The 27588-nt window shown below is 37.9% G+C and overlaps 1 protein-coding gene across 3 annotated transcripts in view; it reads right to left on the bottom strand.

The window, feature by feature from the left end:
* Positions 1-27588, bottom strand: part of LOC105218091 (uncharacterized) — a 263373-nt gene that overhangs the window by 180773 nt on the left and 55012 nt on the right. For 2 of the 3 annotated variants that reach the window (XM_011193446.3, XM_054230735.1), the window contains exon 1: positions 8021-11850. The exons of the other annotated variant lie outside the window; for it this stretch is intronic. The gene's annotated coding sequence lies outside the window, so the exon portion shown is untranslated. Of the gene's footprint in view, positions 1-8020; positions 11851-27588 lie in introns of those variants that run through there. 3 annotated transcript variants of the gene reach the window in all.

Here is a 27588-nt window from a genome sequence, read left to right as displayed (position 1 = left end):
GAGGCATACTGGCATCTGTTTCCCTCGGAGATTACGATATGAGGTTTGGAAAGCTTTCATATTTGAGCGTTACATAAAACTTTTTAAAATTACCTTTGTACCTTCAGTCGAATTTGACAGCCACTTTCTACTCGACATTTTCTTAAAATTTATATCCAAAACTCTGTTTTCTTTGAAAAATTAAAATTTAAATTAAAAAAAAAATTAAAATTATTTTCCAACTGTTATTTTATTAACTTACAGTTACGCTCAAAATTATAGGAGTGAGTCAAAGAAACAATCTACGGTCAAATGAATGAGTTCCCATACAAGTTTACACAACTCTTTTGAATAAACAACAAACAAAGAAACGGCACCGTTTTGGCTTAAATTTCTATTGCTTTGCTATTTTTTCAGCCTTTCCGAATTTTTGGTTTTTTTTTTTTTGCTTTTTTAGGGCATTCCAAATTTTTAGCAATTTATAATTGAAAATAACAAACAAGCAGTCAAATGAAAATACCATTTAGATATTTATTTTTCTATGCCTTCAAGCAAGCGGCTACTAACTAAAAGGGCAAAAAAAAAAACAAAAAACGGAAAAAAACATATGCGGAAAGGTCAAGGAAATTCAGCGATATCCATCTACCATCTTATAGAGCAGTGTACAGTGTACGACTAACTGCAGATACTGTCCAATTGAATTGAATTACTTCAGAATAATTCCAATGTAAAACTTTGCCACGGTAAACAATTCTTCAACTTCCCGCACGAGTTTTACGAAGCAAACCAGTGTAAGCAGAAGGGCAAATAATAACAACAGCAACAACAACAAAGTAACCTTACTGACTGCCGCTTCTCCAGCGCGCTCCCAAAAGTTCTTCACCAACGCATTACCACTTGTCAGCATCAAGCGCATACGATTTATAATCTCTCGAAAACTTTTCTTTTTGCTCAAAGATTTATTGAAAATATAATGCGTGATTTTTTGTTAACAATTCATTTTTCATATCCTGCCTACACTCGCACACACGCACACACATACACTTGCGTAACAACACAAAAGATGCGGCGGAATGAAACAAAAGTGTATATGTATGCCTGCGTGTGTGTGTGTGTGTGTGTAAAAAACTAGAATTTCGAAAAAACTTCACACAGCCAGCGGAAAATGTCAGACAACGAACGTCGGCGGCGCTGTGAAAAATGGCTAAATGGGGTGGAAAACGACAACAAAATACACGCACACACACGGGCGCACTTGACGCTGGCTGACGCTGGCGTTGACGGTGACGGTGACGACGGCGACATAGACGGGTACTCGTACTCATAAATAAGATTAGTCGCAGTCGCTTGAGCAGACGAAAAAAATTTAATCAGGGGCAAAAACTGCAAGTAACTGTAAGTCGGCGCAATTTCGCTCAAGAAATAGATTGCGTTTGGTGTGGGTGGTGTGTTGGCTCACGCTCGGTTGGTTGGTTGGTTGGTTGAATGGTTGGTGTGTTGTGTTGGTTTGACAGTGGCCTTCCAAATATGATAAATAAATTTGTTGGTTATTCAAAATCAGTAAGCGTGACTCGGAAAATATTCGATAAAATAAATTTGTTGATGAATATGCACTACCCACAAATTACAGGCGTACGGAAAAGTCGACGTACAGCACTTGTGAGCACATATAAAAAATGATATATATATGTGCTTATGTATATATGTATGTATTCAGAGATGTATGTGTGTTTTTCTGCAACCATAAATAAGTAAAATATCCTTAACGCGCTTCTTTATACGCGGTTTGCACAATCAGTGTAATGCAGCAGCAGCAGCCGTTGTCTTTGTTCTTCATTCTTTGTCCGCAGCTGTTAGATAGTTTTCGTCGCACATTTAATTTCGCAATGAAGGCGGTTGACTTTATTGTAAATTTATTATATTTAAGCAATTTACTCTGGACTGTGGTGGCAGGCGTTTGGCGGGTGGCGACATTATGCTGATTTATGTTAATTTCCTACTAAAAATTGCGATTTTTCATACACTGTACTCCAACAAAACAACAAAAAAAAAATTAAAAAGATTTACTGACTTCTGTTTTTTAAGGCTTATACTTGTAGATGACATCAACTGATTTGGTTTAGTGGTTAGAAATTGCTATCGTTGTCGGTACTAATAAATATTTTACAAATTTGACAGACATAATTCTGCCACCACAAATATTATTTTATACATACATGCATATACTAAACAGTTATAGTCAAAGAAATGGCACAATTTGAGAAAATAAGGAATAAATAAAATTGTATGAGAAAAATAATATTCCAGTAAAATCCAATATAATTCTTGCTTTCTGTTATTATCTCGAAGTTGTAGAAAAGAATAAGTATGCTAAGTAGAACACAGTAAAAATAAAATATTTTTAATTGTGAAATAGAGCATTTGAACTTCAAATTAAATTTTTGAAGACATCAATAGGACCCCATGAAGACACATAACTGTAGATTGTACAATAAAAAAAACTGAAAAAAAGAGTTTTCTTATAAGAGGACAAACGAATACGCGTCAAAATAATTAAATACTTGAAAGCTAAGAACGTGAACTCGTTTATTTTACCGCTATCTTGATGTTTCACTAAACGATCTGTTGTAAAGCAAAACACAACCATTGTGAACGGAATCCTATTACTTGGCATAGTTCCACCGTATAAAAACAACTGCAGCCAACTTCGCTAAAAATTCCTCAAAAGGGTTAGAAATTGCAAAATTTAAAATAATAAATCCACGGTTTCCTCTTATCTATTGAGTGAGTCGGTTCAAGCTGTCATGTTATTTTTTTCAGTATTGTTTGGCATTTTATCATGAAAAGACTTACGCCTGAACAACGTTTACAAATTGTTAAACTGTTTTTTCGAAAATTCACGTTCTGTAAGGTTAGTGTTTCGAGCGCTTCGCTCAATTTAGTTTTGACAACTATTTAAATATAATGTTCCTTTGATTCTACTCCATCAAGATTTAGTTCTTTTCTACATCTTATCCATCTACGATGACCCAAAATCAATTAAACTTACAATATTTAGAAAACCATTATTAATATTTTTTATACGAATATTAAGATTTCCATAACTCAAACCGATCTTATTGGAAAAATCTAGATATTTAGTGTAATTATACTATTTTCTGGCTTCAATTAGCAGACACCTGACTTTTAATGAAAGGTGTTTCATAACCATTTTGATTAAGCAGGACTTTACAGAAACTAGAATAGCTATTTTTTTATTTTCCAATTGTAACAATAATCGATTTTGCTACAACCATAAAATCTTCAGAAATGAAATTTGAGGTTAGTTTTTTTAAGAAAAGAAGAATTCAATCACTCACTGACAACTCAATTGAGAAATTGTATTATTAAACTTTCTATGTTACCTTACTATTTCTTGCAATAATTTTCTCATCTTTAATAATAAGTTAATCAGATAAAAGTAATAATAAAACACACGGAAGAATGAGTTTATGTTGACTGGCGCAAAACCAGGAAGCCATAAAAATTTCGCTGAAGCTGCGAAAAACATTGTAAATAAATATCAAATTTTTATTTTTGATAAACCGAAAGAGGAGAGTTTTCAATATCATTATAATCAAATTACAAATTATTTGAATAAGAAACTTTTAACCTCCATGACTCAATAATCTTTTCTACATTAAATACTTTCCGAACACAAGACTTAAATATTTGTATAACAAATCGATATACACAAATATGCATTCAAATATAGAAAAACATACGAGTATGTAAACATATTCTTGATACTGCATTCATCAGTTGTTTACTCACTGACTTTTAGACGACATCTGTAGTGGAATACTGCTTGCTATTTACAAATATCACTTCCTAGAAGAGTGCGCTGCATGCAATACGCAGAAGCTTAAGTTAATATTTATCTTAATTAGAATGAAGGAATGCAGTTTATTTACGTAGTCCTACATAAAAGTAATTACAATGCAACAACAACAACAACAAACAACGTAGAGACCATATGTGGCAACTACAGTTGCCAGTTGCAACAAAGTTCGAGTTAACGGATATCCCCTTAAATATATAGCTGCTTAAGCAACTATTTGCCATAAATCATTGAGAAAGGTGAGAAATTCATTTTAGCATTAGTCCGACATTTATAGTATCACTTAAGAATTCTACTGAATGGTGTTTTTATGTAGGCAAGGTTACACAATTTATAGTAAAAGTCGCTTTTAACTGCACACCAGCGCCGACATAAAGATGAAGGATGTGTGTTTGTGTGTGTAAGCAGACGCCGATCAATTGATGCTCAAAAGCAAAGGGGGAAAGGAAAGAAAGCAGAAAAAAGGTGCTCATTTAATTCAAATGTTTACACACAGCGGCATGTGGCAACTCAACTGCCACACACACACACATATCTACTATGTAGACGGCGGTTTTACATGTGAAACATCGCCACTGTGCGTTGTTTAGTGCATTTACTACTTTTTACACTTATCAAACTCAAGAAAACTGCTATTTTATGACGTTATTTAGATTATAATAGCAGATAAATCTAAACAGTGGTTCGACTTAATGACCCAAGTGGTTACATAGAAAGTCATAATAGTCTTACAGCGCCTGTGCTCTTATGTGTGTGTGTGTGTGTGAAAGCAGCTGCCTTGCTTTGCCTACCAAACTGTAGGTCATGAAATGCTTTGGAAAATAAAATTAACGACAAGAAAATTAATGTGCGCTTTTTCGTCGCTCAAAGAGTTATGGAAACCAAAATGACATTTTTATTCGACTTTATATGAGTAATCATTTTATTTGTGTACTTAAATCATACTTCAACTGTTTTTTCTATTATTTTTTCTTGCAGTACATGCACATGCTTATGATATTAGTATGAAGAGAACGACAGCGAGACTCACATAAAACTGAATGCTGAGAACTGGTTGATTTTGTTCTTGCTTACACACGTGCATTTTTTGAGCATAAATATAGCGTGCTCAACCTTAACGAGTAGAGAAGTGGCGAATCGAAGACGACTCATATATGTATGTACAAACATTTTTGAATGAATTTGAAACAAATAATAAATGAATATTCTAACTATAGAGACAGTTGGGTAGGTAATGCATAAAATAATGGTAGATTTCTGTCATAAGAAACTTACACAAAATCTATAGAATGAAGTGAAGAGATTAAAAGAGCCCCGAGTTTCTACTTCAGATGTTAAGTTCTAGATGTCTTTTCATATCTTTAATTCAGTTAGTAGCAATAAGAACCATACAAAATAGTACTATTGAAAGAGCTCAGATTAAGCTAGTCTCTAAACGAATAAACGAACAGATTTTCAAAGAAAAATATACCTTGGAGTCATCACTTAAAGATAATTTGATGTAGCATCCAATTAAAATCAAACATAGGAAATATTAAAAAATCAGAATATAGTCTTCTAGCAGAGCTACTATCTTACTAATCTCATTAATAACCTAACAGGAACGACTAAATACTAGAGAGTTTTAAAAAAACAGCGGCCGAAATTCTGAAAATACTAGCATTAAAATGGAGCATACTATTATGCTTGTATTCAAGTACATACTCAGAAAATTTCAATTCAATCCGTCGGTTTTTTTCGAAGTTACACACATAATTGTAACGACGCGTCGGAGCTTTTCAGAATGCTTTTGAAACATTGTTTTACTGAAAACTGTGTTTTGAAAGTCGGTAACCAAGATTTCTAGGAAATGGCTGAACCGATAAGTTTTACACAGGCTTCAGAACTATATTTTCCAGTACTTAATCGAAGCTTCTATAAAAATAAATCTATTACAATTCGCGTCAAGCGCTGGTATCCTAACTGATGACTACTACTCAGGAAATACTTAACGGGGCTCCATCCGGCATCGCTAAGGACCAAAATAAAAAAGCACTCGCTCCGTCATTACTGAAACTTATAGAGGTAACTTCTAATATTTTCTCATAAGTCACCTCACAGTCACGCAGTCACTAAACTTGTAGTGTGGTGTGACTCATACATATATTTATTTATGCTGCAACACTTAACTCCAAATTTGTTGATAACTCTTAATAGGTACTCATTTGACTGCACCCCTATTTATGAATATTTCTTTTGTCCCCACTTTACTTTAATGCGCATCCCTTTTATCTCGTTCGTGTGGGCCAGAAATAATATAATGACACTTGTGTACAGCTGATAATATACTATGTATATGGCATGACAATGAAGCGCTCGTGCTTTGCTCAGCATCAGTGGCGCCATGCAGACGCTCATTCATGCGTTTTGAACATTGAAATGCTCTCTTTCATCTGCCACTTGCGAACTTTTTGTTTTTCTTATGCTACGAAACTACTAGCTAATGTTGACCTTTGACAGAGTCAGAAGTTCACAGAAAATTTGCAAAAATCGACGGTAGATTGCTACATACATATAACGTTGGATATAACATATAACATACGTTGGATAACATATGTTTTTCAATGACATAAACAATTTTTTGGAAGGTAACAATAAGAAGCCTACATAGGATGTTGGTTGAGAATGAAGGACGTAGAAGTAATACAATAAATACAATTCAATATTTTATTGACACAATAACAGTCATCGATTCACCATTTCTTTGCTCGCTATCATGTTATGTTGCTCTCTTTTCCAAAAATTTACATATTAAAGCAACAAGAAAGTTAGAGAGTTGAATTTGTATACGGATAACTCTTTGAAGACATAATTTAAAGATTTTAAATTGAGAACGTACAAAATACAGCTTGTGCAAGCACTGAATCCGCTCGATCTTCCCAAGAGACACCGCTTGAGTCCTATTTTTGGCTCAAAGCGTATGTAAACAAACAAAATTTCCGCACTTGGAATGAGAGACTCAAGAGCTTCTATTTCATTCAGAAAAATCAACGGTTTGATGTGATTTGTGGGCCCGGGGAATCATCGGTCTATATATCTTCCAAAATGCTGATGAGAACGTAACCGTCAATGGCGACAGTTATTTCGACTATTTGATGCCTGAAATTGAAGCTCGTGATCTCAGCGACATTTGGTTTCAACAAGACGGTGCCACTTCCCACACGTCGCATCAATCAATCAGAATTTATTGAGAGAACACTTTGGTGAGTAGATAATGTCACGTTTTGGGTCGCTCGATTGGTCACCAAGATCCTATCACAACATTAGACTTTTTACTGTCGGGATATGTAAACTCTAAAGTCTATGCGAACAATTCCGCTTCAATTCAGGCCTTGGATTAAAGCATCACGCGTGTCATTCGCCACTTACAAGTCGAAATGCTCGAAAGAGTCATCGATAATTGAACTCAACGGATGGACCATCTGAGACGTAGACGCGAAAAGCATTTGCAAAAGAGAATCTTTAAAAAAAAAATACCAAATAATGTTCTTCGATGATAATAAACATTCGACATCAAAGTTGTCTGTGTTTTCTATGTTTTATCTCTAAAAAATTATAGAACTTCGTAATGGATCACATTCAAGTTTTTTCGATTCGCTACTCTCTAACGCTTAATGAGACAAAGGCAGCAAATATGGCGTATAAAGAAAAAGTACAGAAAAGAAACTAGTAAGAAAAAGACAGTAAACAAGCTAATGAATCAAGCATTATGTGATTTCGATTGATAAAAGTTGACAAGTGGCGAAACGAACAAGCACTTTGCATGAAATAAATTTTCAGATTTTGAACTCAACTACGTAGTTAACTTTATAGTTGTCGAGATTTTAACGATTTTGAAGAGTGTTTCAACAACGCGAGCAGAGTAATGGCAAATCGAAGCTGAGTAGATTTTGAAATAAGTCTTATCCAGAGATATGTAAAGAAATCACCCTTCATATCGCTTTGGATATTAACGAGCTTTTGCTCAGTTTGCTTTAAATATGTCATTATACGATTTTTTACACTTATAGCTACATATCTACATATACAGTATTAAATTACAACTACATAAGAAATAAGGCAGCATATGCATGAGTACGCTCATATTAATAACATTTTAATTGCTTTTATATTCCTACTGACCTGCAAATCCACATTCAACGTTGCGCGTCGCGTCGCGGCGTAAAAGATGCAGGCAACAACAATAATAAAAAAGTCGATGATAAATAAACGTTGGCAAAAATCGCCTGCTGCAGAGAGATGGATGACCACTTCAATCCGGTGCGCATAAATTAGATTTTCATTATGAAACGCATCCGCTGGCTAACTGCCTTACTGACTGCTGACCGACTAACAGCGGCGCGGCTGGTAGGTCGACAGCTAGATACACAGTATATATATATAGAGATATATTTGCACTTCAGCACTTCAATGAGTCTGCACGACTTGGTTATAACTTTCAAGTATTTCACACTAACGCGAACAAACACACGCGCGATTTGTAACTATGCGGCTACAAGTGTGTCGGTATGTATGTATGAACGGAATTACGCGTTAGACACTTTACACTTATATATATGTATTTATGTATGTATATAACTATTATTTACACACAGCGGGACTTCACATATATGCACACACACACACACCTTAAGAGCGCAATGTGTGTTCATGGGGGGTGTGTGGTACGGCACATTGAACTAACACTAAAGTAAACTATTTTATTTTACTCGTAAGTACTTGTATATTTTATGCCACTATTTATTTTTATTTTTACTATTTTTTCTCATTCTCTACTATTTCCACTTATTCGCCAGCTAGTTTCCTCCTTTATATAGTGCACACTAATTCAACACAATTTCCGTTAAATTAAATATGAAAAAAGTGCAATGGCACCCACTAACGATGACTTTCCTTTTGGCAGCCGCCTCACTTGCCTTGGCTTGGCTTGGCTTGACTTGACTGCTGACTACTTTATGTAGTCGCTTGCGTACGGTGCGTTTGCGTTTGCGTTTCATGCGCTACATTACGTTCTTAAATGATGGCGCTTATGCGGCAGCCACGGCTAGCTGCTGTTTGCACTGGCTCGTTCGCATTTGAGCAAACAGTGGTGACAGTTATTACGACATTATGACCAAAACGAAGGCAACAACATGCATAAGTTGCATTAGAGGGTGTGTGTGTGCGCGCGGGTGGTAAATATTGCAGAAGTATGCGGCGCGGTGACGCTTTGGGGTTTCTGCTTAGTCAGTAGTAGTTGCTGCTACTTATTTCAATTCAAAAATTGCACACTCCAACTAAAGTTCAAGTTGGTATTTGTAAATAGTGCGGAGCTGTTGTGACGAGTGTCCTTTGCACTTCAAGTGTCGTTGGCGTGGAAATATTGCTAACGTGTTGCGTTTAATTTAAGTTCCTTACCTAAGAAAAAAAACAGTGCGCCTTATGCGGTCCGCCACCTACACAATTGACGCGATGGGCGCCACTTTCCAACAGCAATTTTAACTGCAACTCTTACTCGCCGCCTTAAGCCGCTACTGGCGTTAGTGCTGCTGCTGTGTTGTGGTCGCAGCGGCAACCGGAAACATTGAGTAAGAAAAATGTGTTGACGCGCGCGCCGTTGGTAGCGTTTGCGTAAGCTGAAAATTAGTTTAGTTTTCGCGGCTTCCGGACGCGCTGCACATATATATTTGATAGAGATTTGAGTGTGTGTTGGCGCTTGGAATTTTAAGCGCGCACGACTCCCGACCTCGCGTTGGCCAACGCGCTGACACTTATTGCTGCAAGCCACTACTACGCGCTTGCTATGCGCTTACTATTTGCAATGCCAACACTGATTTCTTTTTTTTCGGCTGTTGTGTGTTGCCGCCTGTGGCGCAACGCCTTGTTGTTGTTGTTGTTATATTGCAAAAGTTTTTCGTTTCGCCTTTTCCTTAAAGTTCGCTAGCTTGCGCGGCGCAACAGGACCGCAAACCGTTACACTGAGACGAAGCCGACGTCGGAAGTAGAAATAGCGTGTTTGCGCCTCGCGCGCGTTTGCTACTTCCGTGATTGAGCGCTGCCACTGTGCGCTATATACGCTTGTAGGTGTTGTTGTAGTTGCTTTTTGGCTGGCGCGTGCGTTTCTTGTAGTGGCCGTCTTGTCTACGCTACTTAGTTCACTTCCTTGCGGTGCTCACTTGCCTCGCTGGCTGTTAGGATTATTTGCGTGGCTTCGCCTCAATTATTCTGCGTCACCACAACCAAAGCGCCGCTGCTATGCCGTCTGCTCGCCTACTGCTTGTGTGCGCTGTCAAGTGTGGCGTTTCAGCTGCTCAGCACGCTATTGAATTTATTTACTGGCTATATTCAATTTGTACACTTCACAGCATTAGGCAAAGCTGTAGTATAAATTATTAGTTCGACTGTGATAAATTGCGATACAGCGCTGTTTAGTGCGGACATTTATTGCTGTAAATGGTACGCTATGTAGATCTATTTCTTTGTATGGTATACTATGGGGATTTATTTGCGCAAATCCATTGATATATTAATTTATTCAAATACGTTAATTGTCGAAAAACCACAAGGTTTCACGGCGTTTATACTGCAGTCAATGTTATAGCGCCATTTTAACTTCAGTTTAACACACTGTGCCTGTGAACTGAACTGCTGCTGCTTTATTGGCTATGTTAAGCCATGTAATGCGCGCCTTGCCACAAATATTTACATACAACAACAAACACATGCACAAATATTTGCAACATTAAATAGCGGCGTTAAATACCAAACACTTTGGGAATACTTGGCTTACAGTATTTTTTAAATTTATTTATTTCAATTATTATACTTCATTTCTTTCAATATGTATTTCGTTTATTAATTTGTTTATTTTTTTTATATATTATTTTTACGGCAAATAGCTTTTGACTTAAGTAGGTGCGAATACAAACATTAAAGTGTTGATTTTTTTATTAGAAAATTATTTTGATTTAGTTTTTATTAACAATAACGCTTTTATATACTATTTAATTTCATATATATTTTATTATTATTTTTTTTTAACTTTTATATAATTTTATACATATATTATTTTTGCGTTTTTTATAGCACCACTACAATTTTTTAAGCATGAAATTTGATATAAACAGCCTTTGTGGCATGTTGTTGTACATTGGAATTTTTTCAGCAATTGTTTCTTGTGCACTTATTGTTGTTGTGCTTGCTTTTTCATGACTGCATTCTTTTGGTCTGCGCACACACACACACACGCGTGTGTAGTCAACGAAATTTCCACAAAACCGTTCAAACAGCACACCGTGTGCTGCTTGCGCTGCTTTGAGCCGCAAAAACAAAAAAACAACACCAAACACACACACACACAATCGAAAAATACCAAAAGGCAAACAAACCGGTTTCAATGTATTTTCAAATGTTGTTACACGCTAGCCAACAACTAGCAAGCGCACACACTTTACAACACGCTCGCCACCGCCACCACTGACGCTGCTGCTGACTTGCAACAGCACTTTGCCGCTTGTAATTATATTCAATGGCAAATACCATACAAAAGTAGCATAAAATTTATTTTTCAGTTTCTTCTCACTTTATTTGCCAGCAAGCAACAACCACGAATTCACGACAAAAACTTGTAATTTATCAAATGCATAAATCTCTGTTTACCGAAATCACAAAAGTCAACGCTTGTCTTCGAGCACGATGTTGCCCGACCATATGCCGCCGCACACACAGTTAACACCAAGAACACACGTCCTATTACGAGCGTTGCCAAACTGACACTGACTCTGGCCTCTGACTAGACAGTTGACTGAGCAAACTTGTCTGTGCCGTGAACTGCCCGCACTGCTGGCACAAGAAGACAGAACTCCAGCGCGCCGTTGAGTTGCTGCTGTTGCTGCTGCTGTCGATTGTCGGCTGTAAGCTATCGCCTGGCGATGTTGGCGTACGAAATGCAAGTTTTGCGAATTAACCAAACAACCCCACTACCGCGAACACATACATATACATATATATTTGCACTGACAGCACAACACTCTGTCACACATACACTTGCATTGACAGTGCAGGCAGAGTTTCGGAGCATAAAGGAGCACGACAAACATGCGCAACGCCAATAACAGAGAGTAACAACAGTAATGTCAACAGCGTGGAGTCAACAGCGAAGGGATGTGTGGCGCAGCGCGAAGTTGGAAAAAATGTTGTTAGTTCGTTGTAGTGTTGTTGTTTTGTTATTAGTTTGAAACCGGAGTAATAGCAACGTCGTCGTCATCATCGTCGTCGTCGTCGTCGTTTCGTCCATCCACAACACGAAAGCCACACATCAACACTTTATTACCAGTAGCAGCGCAGAGCAACAACAACAATACTTAGCGTTCAACTCACTCCACCACTGAGTCATCGACAATTTTGACTTTAGCTCCCCCATTAGTCAAAGTCTACGCTGGCTTCTATGCCAAACACAGTAACGTGTTCAGAGCTGGCTCTTTGGAACACACACAGCATTTGTACACGTAATACAACAAAGGCACATGCCCTCATACATATACTCTCACGTAGGTAAATTTGCAGCTAGTTGTTGGAGCAGTGTAAGAGCGACAATTTGGTTAACAATAACAGTAGAAGAGAGAGATACAGTGAATTAATTTCGCCAAGCGCTCGCTGTTACAGTGGCACAATGTTGACTAAATTTTTTATATTTTATAGGTAGTATAATAATTTAAAATTGTAATTTCTTTGACTAAAAAATAATAATTTGATTTATTAAAACGTGACCCAATGTATTATTTTTTAATAATAAAAAATTCAGCAACAGGCACAATACAAAAATCAGATAAACAGGGTATGATTAAAAAAATGGAACTGCAGACAATTTGAAGAAAATTCTTCTTTTTCTTGCCCAATGTTCACAGCAGGTTGGACGTAAATAAAGCAATACTGAAAAGTGGTCTTTCCTGGAATTTAATCGAGCCAGACGCGGCTGTCATTGCACGCAAACATTTTTAAAACATAGTGATAAACGTTTTTCTTTATAATACAATTAAATTCTTGATCATAACCAGATGATGAAACCACATGTCTACAAATATATCCATTTATTTCAGTGAAAAGTCGGAATATTGGAACAGTACAATAATATATGTATATAGTTAATAGAACCAATATATAGCCATAGAACCAGAAACCAAGGTTTATTTTCTGATCTACATACATATATACTAAAATGGCTATAGCTTTCCTATAAAGCACTGAACTTCTCTATAGCTACTGCGATCGAGCTCAAATTACTGAAGTGCAATTGCGTTTGTAAATCACTGATATTTACAAAAATTTGATCGCAGTTACTATATGCGATTTTTCAATCACAGTGAAAAAATCACCGGTAGTGAAATATCGCTCATCACTACTTCACAAATTACTTATGAAACACGTGTGTTTCTCTCTGGGGAACAGTTTTACAACCTACCTACCTATCTATCTGAAGGAATGACTAGCCATTTATATCATAGTCCACAATTAAATCATATCATATAGCAGAAAATGAAAATGTTAATCAAAATTAGGTTTTATTTTAATAAAACGGAAGTCAGCTGGTCAATTGATTTTAAAATGTATAGATAAAAGTTAAAAATAGTTTATGAGAGATACGAAAATAATCTAATTTGTTTCAGAATACTAATTTACTTTCAAGAATACATACATTTTTTTTTTTTAAAGTATCTCTGATCCTTCTTTACTTATTGGTAAGGTGAAGCATAATATTTTGAAATTCTTTTCTGACTTACCATGAACCGGGTAGTTTATACACCGAGAATATACCATTTTATTAGCCAGATATTTTCTGAAACGAAGGTTTAATAAACAAAACTGTCAGTGCTTTTCTTTATTTGTTAGTTGAAAGCGAGTAAATTATTGAATTTTAAGAAAATTTAAATCGAAATTAGCTTCTCAAGTACCTTTATTAATTTCTATGTAATCTTTAATTATGAGCGTTGAGAATAAGATGTATGTCATTTAGTTTTTTATTTTTTATTTTTTCCTTTTATCAGAGCTATTACAACCTTTTCACAAACATACACATTCGCCGTCTCTGTTCCCAAATAATTTATCAGAACTTATTTGACACGCAATTATTTCTCATATACTCGAATAAGAATTAATAAAAATAATTACGATTTCTTCAACCCACTCCCACTGTGCAACGCTCTTTAAAAACTGGCCGCTTTGTCTTCACTCGGCATTTACATAAAAAACATACCACAAATATAAATATTTTGATATGCCTGCATATCATTTGCGTTACAATGACGCTTCAAAAAACCCGATACTCAGCGACATGTACGAGCGTGTCTACAGAAATGTATGTTTGTGTGCGCGTGAATACTCGTGTGTGTTCGTTAGGGCCTGAAAAACGTGTTTGGCTTCCTTTGCTCTGCCTTTTTTCCCGCCTCCGTGCGTGCCTTTGCCTTTGTTACTGGTTTTTGGTTAAGTTCCCAAATCGCATTCTTCATCAGCACAACTCGTTTTCGTGCGCGCTCTCACGCTGTAAATTTGCTTCTTACATTGAATACTAAGAGAGTGTAACATATTTGACAGTGCTCTTTAAGAGCATTGCTTCTTCGCCGTAAGTAAGATTACTTCGTGTAAAGAGAGCACCGTTTGTCCTACGCTTAGTGCTGGTGCAAGTGGTGGGGCGCAGATGAGTTTAGCAGCTGTTTTGCATTTTCTTTTGAGCGTAGCGTTTTCCACATTTTGCCGGCTTCCTTTTGGAGTGGTAGTTCGTGTTTAGTTTGTTTTTGATTGTATGCTTTGCTAATGTGATTCGGCGTTGTGAGTAAATAAATAAGTAAGTATGAATGTCTGTATGTATTTGTGGGGTGTATGCGCTATGAGTGGGTGGTGGCGACGGTGGAAAATTCCGTTCTTTGTATTGTTTGTGTGGCTTTTAGAGTGTCGCCAATGCTGCCAGTTGGTTTTAATGAATGTAAGAAGTCAAAAAGTGGCTGTAATTTTAGGCCTCTGAATTTGCACATACATGGTAGTTCTTAAGCCTTGATATTTAAAAGAAATGTACCCTCCTATGTGTGCCCTGAAATTCTGTGGTCTTCAGCATTTGAGTACAAACTCATCAAAACTATTGGAAATTTCCAGTTTGCTGCAGAAGTCTTTTGTTTCACAGTTGTCCATACATATTTACACCTAATGCTTTGTGTTCAACATACGAGGTCTGCTATAAAGGTCATTAACTTTTTTCCATTCGTGGTAACATTAAGTGTTTGGCTGCTGTCAACATGGCTCTGTTAAGTGTATAATGTTAAATTGAAACACTGTTATTAGCATTGTGGCTTCATTACAACACACCAGAGACCAATAAACAGCCAATAAATTTGAATAACAGCAATGTGTGCGGGCAAAGGTGAAGGTCATAGTGAATGTGAAAGGCGTAAATCTGAAACTGACGAAATATATTCTCATCATGACAACACAAGAAAATATAAATATTCAGTAGTAAAATCAGTAGGTAATAGTAGTAGGAGGTAGGTTAGGACCGGTCATTTGAAAGAAGTAAAAAATGTGGAAAGTAAAATATTAGTGTGTTTCATACATGTATTTTGCCTGTAAACACCTTTTTTCAGAATCTTCAAATTATAAGATTAGACATCATATGTTGAACTGGTATGGGTTAAAATTTGGGTCAATATATCGGCATTGCTTGTAGAATGAATTTTTGAAAAATTTTTATAAATTTTTTAGTCCCATTAGTATAAAGTTTTTGCAGTAGTCATTTAGAAGTTATTATACGATCTCGAATCTTCCATCTGCAATCGGATTACTTATGTATGTATTAATGTTTTTAAAAATGACTATTAAAATGACTAACTTAAAGGAATGCTGGTGACACCTACTTCAGAAATTTTGTGACACCTACTTTGAGTCTGCTACGAATTTTAGCGAAAGCGGTTAATGTCTATTTATTCGCTTAGGTTCGCTTAGATTCTATCAAAACATTTCAGTGACAAAAGCTGGACAGTGAAGGAGAAATTATCTAGATGTTTCATTCTCGTCTTCCTCTAACTTCTTCTTCTTCTTGACTGGCGTAGACACCGCTTACGCGGTTATAGCTGTTGGCAAGAGTGATTCTGCGTTGGATTTCCAGGCTGACATTGTTATTGCTGTTAATGCTGGTTCCCAGGTAAACGAAATTATCTACAACTTCAAAGTTATGACTGTCAACAGTGACGTGGGAGCCGAGAAGCGAATGCGCTGACTGTTTGTTTGATGACAGGAGATATTTCGTCTTGTCCTCGTTCACCACCAGACCCATATGCTTCGCTTCCTTATCCAGTCTGGAAAAAGCAGAACTAACGGCGCGGATGTTGTTTCCAATGATATCGATATCATCGGCGTACGCCAGGAGCTGTACACTCTTGTAGAAGATTGTACCTTCTCGGTTTAGCTCTGCAGCTCTTATAATTTTTTCCAGCATCAGGTTAAAGAAGTCGCACGATAGTGAGTCACCTTGTCTGAAACCTCGTCAGGTATCGAACGGCTCTGATAGGTCCTTTCCGATCCTGACGGAGCTTTTGGTGTTGCTCAACGTCAGTTTACACAGCCATATTAGTTTTGCGGGGATACCAAATTCAGACATCGCGGCATAAAGGCAACTCCTTTTCGTGCTGTCGAAAGCAGCTTTAAAGTCGTCAAAGAGATGGTGGGTGTCGATCCTATTTTCACGGGTCTTCTCCAAAATTTGGCGCATGGTGAATATCTGGTCTGTTGTTGATTTTCCAGGTCTAAAGCCACACTGATAAGGTCCAATCAGATTGTTGACGGCGGGCTTTAGTCTTTCACACAATACGCTCGACAGAACCTTATACGCGATGTTGAGGAGGCTTATCCCACGGTAATTGGCGCAAATTGTGGGGTCTCCCTTTTTGTGTATTGGGCAGAGTACACTGAGATTCCAATCGTCAGGCATGCTTTCTTCCGACCATATTCTGCAAAGAAGCTGATGCAAGCACCTTATCAGCTCTTTGCCGCCGTATTTGATTAGCTCGGCCGGTAATCCATCGGCCCCCGCCGCCTTATTGTTCTTCAAGCGGGTAATTGCTATTCGAGTTTCTTCACGGTCGGGCAATGGAACATCTGCTCCATCGTCGTCGATTGGGGAATCGGGTTCGCCATCTCATGTTGTTGTGCTTTCACTGCCATTCAGCAGGCTGGAGAAGTGTTCCCTCCACAAACTCAGTATACTCTGGTCATCAATAACTAGATCACCTCTGGGGGTCCTGCAGGAGTGTGCTCCGGTCTTGAAACCTTCAGTTAGTCGCCGGATCTTTTCGTAAAATTTTCGAGCATTACCCCTGTCGGCCAGCTTGTCAAGCTCTTCGTCCTCACGCATTTCGGCCTCTTTCTTTTTTTGTCTGCAAATGCGTCTCGCTTCCCTCTTCAGCTCTCGGTATCTTTCCCATCCCGCTCGTGTTGCGGTCGATCGCAACATTGCGAGGTAGGCAGTCTGTTTTCTTTCCACTGCGAGACGACAATCCTCATCATACCAGCTGTTTTTTTGGCTTTTCCGAAAACCAATGGTTTCGGTTGCAGCTGTACGTAAGGAGTTTGATATGCCGTCCCACAGCTCCCTTATACCGAGATGCTGATGAGTGCTCTCAGAAAGCAGGAGTGCAAGTCGAGTAGAAAATCGTTCGGCTGTCGGTTGTGATTGCAGCTTCTCGATATCGAACCTTGTGTTTGTTGACGTGTGCGCTTTTCTACACAGAGGCGGGTGCGTATTTTAGCTGCTACAAGATAGTGGTCCGAGTCGATGTTGGGACCACGAAGCGTACGCACTTCAGAAACACTGGAGACATGTCGTCCATCTATCACAACATGATCGATCTGGTTGCGAGTGATTCGATCCGGGGACAGCCAGGTAGCTTGATGGATTTTCTTATGCTGGAATCTAGTACTACAGACGACCATATTTCGGGCCCCGGCGAAGTCGATCAGCCTCAGACCGTTTGGTAATGTTTCGTCATGGAGGCTGAATTTTCCGACTGTTGTGCCAAAGATACCTTCTTTACCCACCCTAGCGTTGAAATCAGCGATATATTGAAGAACCTCGCTTTGATGCGGATTGTGGCTAGACGTTCATCCACCGGAGTGAATGCCAGGACTCGACGACGGAGTCTCTCTCCCACCACGAATCCCACACCGAATTTGCACTCCTTTATATGGCCGTTGTAGTACACGTCACAAGGACCCACCTTCTTCCGTCCTTGTCCCGTCCATCGCATTTCTTGGATTGCGGTGATGTCAGCCTTTACTCTTACGAGGACATCAACCAGCTGGGCAGAGGCACCTTCCCAATTAAGGGTCCGGACATTCCAGGTGCATGCCCTTAAATCGTAGTCCTTTAAACGTTTGCAGTGGTCGTCATCAAAATGGGGTCTCTCATCCGAGGCTGTTTTCTTCTTTTCATTGGGGGGGGTGTTTTTATGTGGTGGGTCCCAAACACTACGCACAACCGCATAAGCGGGTTTCGCCTTCTTACTTTAGCTCGCCTCCAAACGGATGTCAGGATATAAGGAAACTAATGAAATGCAGTTTTTCACTGTTACTTAAGAGGTTAGGTAAGTTTCAAGAATTTATTTTTTTAAATAGAGCAATATGTTAAAAATATTAATCAAAAATGTCAAAACAATCCGAGTAATATTCTAAGATATACATATCAGAATGTTAAAATTTTAAACACGTATATCTCAAAACTCAATTTTTGAAGTCGGTGGACACGATTTCTCGAAAAGTTATGAAGCGATTTTGTTCAAATTCTGCACACATCTTTGGAATAACATTATCTAGTTAACGAACTAAGGATTTTTTTATTTTAATTACAACTATTTTTTTCGAGATATGGTAAAAATTTTTCCAAATAAGTGAGTTTTTGGTTAAAATTCCGTAAAAATTCAAATTTCAATATTTTCAAAATTTTCAAATCTAAAAAATGCCGTTATATTGCTTAAGTGCACAAGTAATAACCAATATTTCCCCAACACAGTTTTGTCGGTTTTCGGAACATTAGCAAGAATTTTAGCTACTTTCAACTGATGAATTACCACATAATATTATTTTTATGGTTTTTGTAGTTCTTTTATTTTTCGATTTTTCTAATTTTACTTTACTAATTTTACGCAATTCATAATCCTTATCTCTACGCATTCGCGCATTTCATAAGTAGCATATTTCCGCTTGCCACCACCACCACCACCACTAACGCCTACACACTTTCGCAACTACTTTGCGACGCGGCATGAACTGCATGCATTGGCATGAATATAAATTCACGAAAAAGCAAAAGCGCATTTTCACAACTTTGCTCCGAATTTACGAGCGCTTTATGTATAATTTTTCTCTTTCACACTTGCCACTGCCACACTTTTTAGAGTTTACTTTGCTTTTAGTTTTTTCTCTTGCTTTCTTAGCAAGGCGCAGTGCACACTTTTTGGCCGCCGCCAACAACTAAACTAAAGTGACAACAACAGCAATATGAAAATCTTTGCATTTTTATATTCACACCAGTACGATTTTTATCACCGCTCCCGAGTGCAAGTAATTTTTACACAAACTTCTTTCTTCTACGCTGCTTCCGGTCTTTGTTTTACAGCCGCAAAATGTCAAAATGCAACATGCAGTCGACAACAACAAGCGAGAGCACAAGCAGCGTTGCAACCCGCATTTCCTACACAATTTTGAGTTTCTATGTTTGTTTGTATATTTGTATGTGTTACTCCACTGCTAAGTGCTGATGACGCGCCACATTTTCTTGTTTTTACATCGTCATTCACGCCCCAACCCAACAGCCACTGCCACTGCCATTGATAGTGACTCCACCAGGGCTCCCCTTCCTCCCTCTGTTCTGCTGACTCGGTCCTACCACAATGGCGCTGCTTCCTAACTACACAGTACTGGATTGGCGTCGAGCCCCAGCAATGCACTTTATCCTGCCACAGAACTGCTACTCGTACTCGCCGTGGCAGTCGTACTTGGTAGTCGTGCTCGTGCAATGACAATGACATTCAGTGCTGTCAGTGTCGTCAATGCCGCAGCAGCAAGGATGGTAATGAGGTGGTCGGTGGCTCTTCGTGGCCGGCTCAAAGCTCTTCGAGTTATCAGCGCAACGTTCTTTTTTTCACTTTTTTTATTTTTTTGTTTTTTTTTTGTTGTTTTTGTTTGTTGCTTTTACTTTTTTACGTGAAACTTTATTATTTCTTACTTGGCAATAGAATGAGAAAAGTTTAAAAAGTGAAATGGTTTCTGTTGCATTTGCAACGAATGTAACGGAATGAAAGTGTTGCACTCAACAATGCTTGGTGGCATCATAAAAATGTTGATGTCGTTGTCGCTGCTGTGTCATTCGTTCCGACCATTGTTGTTCCAGTGCAAGTATGCGGCGCTGCTTGTGGAAACATGCCAGTTCATGCAACAAAAACATACATATACATACAAACTCATATATACTCACATACATATATACGTTTATGTGTGTGTCTTGGCTGTTGTTCTTAGCTCGTTTGCGTTTTCGGTTTGTAAAATTGCAGATAGTAAACATAAAAGTGTCTCTTTATTCTTCAACTCCTTCTGATTTTTATTTATTTGCTCCCAACTTTTCTAACGGCAATTTTTACAGCTCTTCGTATTACCGGATGTAAGCATATCATCCACAGTTGGATAGTTGCTTCATTCGATTCAATTGAAATTCGTTGCAATGTAATGCGCTCACTTTGAAGGGATATCGCTTGTTGCCGCGCATAACGGTATTACGCCATTACGGCGTTGCCATGGTGTAAAGTCATAACATTTTCCAACACAATGTAATGTGATTGGCACTGTTGCACGTTAGCGTTTGATAGTGCGGTCTTTAAAAGTGACTTTTTCGTAGAAATCTTGGCTAATGCGAAAAATAAATGAAAACTATAAAAGCGGTTAGATATTTTGCTAAAATATTAGCTATTAGTTAAAGCATGTCGAAGTTTTTGCGAAAAGGTATTAGGGGAATAGGTTCTGATTAAGAAGATCGGAAGTAGAAAAAAACAAGTAAGGAAGGGCCTTAAAAACCTATGGTCCGATTTCGGCGATTTTTAGAATGGGGCTGCCACACTATTAACATAGTATTTGTGCAAAGTTCTGCACCGATATCTTCGTTAGTACTTACATTATATATTGTAAAGTAAACGATTCAGATTGTCTTCAAAGTCAAAGATCTGTCTTCTGGTATATAGGAAGTAGGCGTGGTTGAGAAGCGATTTGGCCTATTTTCACAACATATCATCATTGGGATGTAAGGAAACTATTACAAACCAAGTTTCATTGAAATCGGTCGAGTAGTTCCTGAGATATGGTTTTTGACCCATAAGTGGGCGACGCCACGCCCATTTTCCATTTTGTAAAAAAATCTGAGTACAGCTTTCATCTGCCATTTCTTATGTGAAATTTAGTTTGCGAGATATGTACAAAAAACTTAGTAGGGAGCGGGGCCACGCCCACTTCCCCAAAAAAATTACATCCAAATATGCCCCTTCATAGTGCGATCCTTCATAACAAATTTTATTTCCATAGCTTTATTTATGGCCTAGTTATGGCACTTTACGTGTTTTCGGTTTTCGCCATTTTGTGGGCGTGACAGTGGTCCGAGTTTGCTCATTTTCGAAAGCAACCTTCCTATGGTGCCAAGAAATACGTCTTCCAAGTTTCATCAAGATATCTTAATTTTTACTCAAGTTACAGCTTGCACGGACGGACGGACGGACGGACAGACGGACATTCGGATTTGAACTCCACTCTTCACCCTGATCACTTTGGTATATATAACCCTATATCTAACTCGTTTAGTTTTGGGTGTTACAAACAACCGTTATGTGATCAAAACTATAATACTCTCTTTAGCAACATTTGTTGCGAGAGTATAAAAATGTTCATGAAAGTAATAGAATCATAAGAGCAAAACGCATGGATATTTTTACTGCAACTTTAACAAAAAATTAGCTTGGAGTCTAGAACGACAACTACGAACGATAAAACCACTGTTTCGAAAACCTTCAACAAGTAAACTAATTGTATAAATGGTCGATATATACCAGATTCTTTAATGGGTGTAGATTAACGTCAGGAACCAGTTATTCGTAGGCAGTGAAATTTGTTTATGTATCTTTTGAAGGTTGGGACAGAATATTCTAGATATAATATTATAGAAATTCTAATATTTTTTGAGCCTGCCTGGTAATTCAACAAGTTGACATTTCTATACCAACTATATATATATATATATTTTGCGTAGGAACCGCTTTAAGCGTTTATAGCCGAATCCACCAGAGCCCGCCACTCGTTTCTCCTTTTTGCTTTTTGGCGCTAACTGGAAACACCAAGTGCAGCCAGGTCACTTTGCACTTGGTCTTTCCACCGGAGTGGAGGTCGTCCTCTTCCGCGACTTCCTCCATCGGGTACTGCATCGAACACTTTCAGAGCTGGAGTGTTTTCGTCCATTCGTACAACATGACCTAGCCAGCGTAGCCGCTGTCTTTTTATTCGCTGAACTATGTCAATGTCGTCGTATAAATCGTACAGCTCATCGTTCCATCGTCTGCGGTATTCGCCGTTGCCAATGTTCAGAGGACCATAAATCTTACGCAAAACCTTTCTCTCGAAACCCCCAAGAGTCGTCTCATCGGATGTTGTCATCGTCCACGCTTCAGCGCCATACATCAGGACGGGAATAATGAGCGACTTGTAAAGTTTGATTTTTGTTCGTCGAGAGAGGACTTTACTTTGCAATTGCCTACTCAGTCCAAAGTAACACCTCTTGGCAAGAGTGATTCTGCGTTCTATACCAACTATAACTTAATAAAATCATGAAGACCGTATATTATTCAATAAAGTAGATATACACGAAAGATAATATTAATGAAATTAATACTCAGGAGTTACCATAATTGCGAAGAAATCGAACTGAGTCCAGGATATTATTTAATACAAATTATTAGGAATACTTTTAGGAAAATCTATAACTTAGTTACATTTCGGAACAAAGTTGAGAGCTATCGCAAAGAGTAAAACTGAAAATATTTAAAATGCAATATTAACACCTTAACCTGAATTTCGTGTGAATGAATTATTATAATCGAATTTCGGCATTCTGTCACACATATGTATGTATGTACATATTTTTGTTTCGATTTTTTGATTTTTTCATTGAAACTATAAAGGTAAATTCAATTTACAAATGCGACTGTTTTAGCATAAAAACATGAATTATCCAAATAACAATTATCAGTGCCGGCCCGATATGCGTTCTACACCCCGGAAGAAGTTGTAATGCTATATTTCCAAAGGTTATGTACGAAAAGAACTTAACTTACATTGGGTAGCAATCTTGTTCTTTTCTCCAATCGATATCGATGGTGATCCCATTATATCGAGGGGATTATGTTACTATTTGAATGCATGCCCTTTCTCCTTATTTTTTTTGGAGCTATATTAGGATTTTCCACCACCTGTTCCCCACAAGAGAAGGAATACACTTAGACCTTATAGTCTACAGTCCTTTGTGAACTCAGAAAAATCCTAAATAGATATGTATTAGCAATCCTCAAAGCGCCGTGAACCGACTACAAATCCGCAGGTAGTAAAAAAAGTGAGATTCAAGTATTTTTAGTATCGATTTCTCATACGTGGGTCATTCCATCAGCAAGATGATTCTATCTAGGAAACTTCTGCAGCTTGCACCCGATAAAATTTATAATGGGACAATGACGGCTTCAAATAATGATTTATTATTGAGAGCGAAGGGCTTCCTAGGCGTCTCACGTCTCAGGCTCAGTTGAAGCCTGACTGTCTAGTAGAATATCACAAAAGAATAGGTAGTTATTACCTGGGATTCCTCTGTACCCAGCCACACAAACTACATGTGAGGGCAGACATTTCCTTACCAGTCTCTAGCACTTACTACCAGAGAGAATCGTCACTTCATTGAAGGATGCTACGCTTCGAAGCAATAGATCCGTTGCTACCTTTAAACTTACCACTTGCACTTGCGCTTTAAAAAAGCTAAAATAGTCGATAGACAAGGATGCCATCGTATATTAGTTAAACTTTGGTTTTATACAGCCAAAAGGCTACTTAATATACATAAGTATACCTTAGTTCATATTAAAAAAGTTGTTAATATTGATTAGATTGTATTTCTATTATATTCTGCTGCAGAGCCAAATAGAGAAGGTACAATCTTCTATAAAAGCTGGTGCGCCGATGAGTTCTGCTTTTTCCCCGACTGGATAAGGAAGCATTTGGAATTTGGACTCGGCTATAACCGCGTAAGCGGTGTCTACGGCAGTCAAGAAGAAGAAGAGGATAAGGAAGCAAAGCGTATGGGTCTGGTAGTGAACAAGCACAAGATGAAATATCTCCTGTCATCAAACAAACGGTCAGCGCATTCGCGTCTCGGCTCCTACGTCACTGTTGACAGTAATAATTTTGAAGTTTTAGATAATTTCGTCTATATTGGAACCAGTACTAACAGCCAACCTCGAAATCCAGCGCAGGATCACTCTTGGCAACAGATGCTACTTTGGACTGAGTAGGCAATTAAAATTGCATTGAACAAAACAAAAAATCTGGAAGTCACTCATCATTCCTGTCCTGCAGACGATGGAACGATGAGCTGTACGAGTTATACGACAACATTGACATAGTCCAGCAAATAAAAAGACGCGGCTACTTTGACTAGATCATGTCGTTCGAATGAACTAAAGCACTATAGTTTTGAAAGTGTTCGATGCAGTTCCCGCATCGTGATAAATCGCGAGAAACATCGGAACCGACTAGATCCAGTTTTGTTGATGTTAAGAAAAGGGTTATTTCATTGTCATCTCATCAGCTTTATACTTCCCATGAAGTTGTTTGATAGAGAAGAGGTAGAATTAATTTCCAGAGCACAGTCAGTGAGTTCAAAGTCGTGCGCTCCGGTGCCGTAGATCTACTCTATCTAAAATTGAAATCACATTTGCTTTGTAAATCGCTACAGTGATCAGGAAGCCTGAAACTAGGGTTGATGGACTCCACCAGCCTCCCTCGCAAGCTTTGAACCAATTGTAAAAAGCTAAAAAAAGCTTTTTTATCCACATACATATAGGCATTCTACATATTATAGACGAAATGGAGTTTTCTGCCATAAAGTCACTTACATTTTCATAATTTCTATTTAATAAAGTTATTATATTATAAATAATAAATAAGCTAAATTTCGATTTTGCGCGCATTCCACCAAACATAATTTGTAAATTACTATGCCACAATCAAAGCAATTTGCGAAATACATTTATTGCACTCAATGAGCAATATTTTGTTTATATAAATTATGATTAAATTAAATTATTGACCCATGATATTAGCTATAATAATAATTGTAAATATGCAAGTATTTTCTTTTTCTAACACTATTTATTTATGGCAATGTGATTTTTGTGAAATGTACGTGTGCACAACAAAGTAAAGTAAACATAAACAAAGAGCAGCGGCGAATGCTGCAAACTTGTGGCGTGCTGTGGAAAGTGGCATGTTTTTGAAAACACACAACAACAACAAAAAAAACAAAAACAAATACGCTTATTTACATTGCAAATTATTTAAGCAGATTTGTTACACTATTTTTTTTTTTTTTTTTTTTTTTTACACATTTGTACATAGCAACAACAATAACAACTGCAACAAGCGTTACACGCAACACACGCAATGCGCTTTACACAATTACAACCGATAATTATTGGTTAATTAATTAAATAAATAATAATTACATAAATCAATTATTGAGCATTTACAATTATGCAGCTACGCGACGCGGCACATTGTTGACTCAAACCCGCCGCGCCGGTTGCATGCAACAAGAACGCTGCTGTCGTTAGCAGGCTGCCAGCGAAAGGCTGCACGAAATGATGATGGGTTTGCTTATGGCTTTGTCAGTATGTATGCGAAGGTAAATATTTGTGTGTTAATGGATGTGTCTGAATGTTCATTTATTTGATTGTGGTAAATAATCGGTGTGTGTGTGTGTGTGCAATTATATCATTGCACCTAACCAAACATACATACATACATATATACGAGAGTATTTAGTGAGCACTCCAAGTATTTGGTCACATCAATAACGTCATTGTAGCGCAACAATAACAAAAACAAACGAAAAAGACGGCCTGCAACAGCGACACTGCACTTCACAACGCACACACACACACATAAAGGCAGCGCCTTAGATGGTTGGTAGGACGGCTGGCAGCGCATAGCACGGCACAGCCAAGAGCCATGGGCAAAGGCATGACATCAAGGTGGAGTTGGAGCTGGAGATGGTGATGGCGTGCATGTCCGTGTCGAATATTACACACATTTACAATTTCTTGCACACATGACGGTGTAAATCATTTTCTAATCAGTAAAAGTAGATCGCACGCACCACTAAATTCTCAACGAACTAAAATACAAATAAACGCGCAAACAGCCAACATACAACACTACCAACAAACACACCGAGCGTAGCATGCAGAGTGTCGCTGGGCCGGCATACTCCTAAACATACAGACAATCCGAGTGTACGTGTCTCCTATTCACTGTGGCCGATACACCAATGTCAATTATTGTTATTGTATTGTTGGTGCGATTGTTGCTGTTGTTGCGGCGTGTTTTGTTAGGTTGTGTTCATGTGTTCATGTTTAAAGTGCTTCTAAGTGCACTTTACCCGCACAATATCAACAGTACAAGCAGACAATGTCGATAAGCCTCATAACGCATCCCATGGCATCATATTGAACTGAACTTCTTCAAATGCACACACTCCTATGCCTATACATGTATGTAACCTACCTAAACCTACCTAAACATATATCGATTTGTAATGTAGTGCCGGTAGAATCAAATGACCACCATCACCGTTGCTGTTGCACAGTGTGTTCAGCGCATAAACTGCAGAGCCAAAATTATAATCTGAAATTAAGTTATTTCTGAGTTAACAAAATCTCGATTAGATTAGAACGAATTTTATCACAATTTTTGTTTTGTAAATTAAATTTACTGATGAGGCGTGGCAATATAGATCGAAAGCTATTAAACTTGGTGGTGCAATAATTTTTCGTTTAGGCCGAGGGAATCCACCAAAGAAAATTTCAGTTACCTCATACGCGATGATTGCACAATAATGTCGTCGGGCACCAGAATAGTTTAAATGTGTTCAAAAGTAACTATTTCCTCGACATTTATCGATTCTTCTCTGCGCGGAACCTTACACTCCATCCTGCTAAATCCACAGCATCGATATTTATCAATTGAACGAAGGAGCACGAAACCAACAAATGTCTACGATGCTGACATTCTAATTCTGACTGTGAACAATCCCAAAACTTGGGTATTACATTCGATAGGCTGCACTCCTTCACTTCGCACGCGACCGCAATTATGACCAAAGTACACAGCCGCAACAACATCCTCAAGTCAGTAGCCGATATCACTTTGGAAAAAGACAGATAATTTTTGCTGGCCACTTACAAAACAATCTGACTCACCAGAATGGTCACCTGCATGTAGCAGGATTCAGAAAAGTAAGAAACAGACCTGAATGAACTCAATGAATGCCTTCTATGGATTATCTGCACAATGTGAACACTTTGCGCCCAGTCAAAGCA

The sequence above is a fragment of the Zeugodacus cucurbitae genome, chromosome 5 (assembly GCF_028554725.1).
Source record: "Zeugodacus cucurbitae isolate PBARC_wt_2022May chromosome 5, idZeuCucr1.2, whole genome shotgun sequence".
In the NCBI taxonomy this organism is placed as follows: Eukaryota; Metazoa; Arthropoda; class Insecta; order Diptera; family Tephritidae; genus Zeugodacus; species Zeugodacus cucurbitae.
This window is presented reverse-complemented; position numbering and strand designations above follow the sequence as displayed.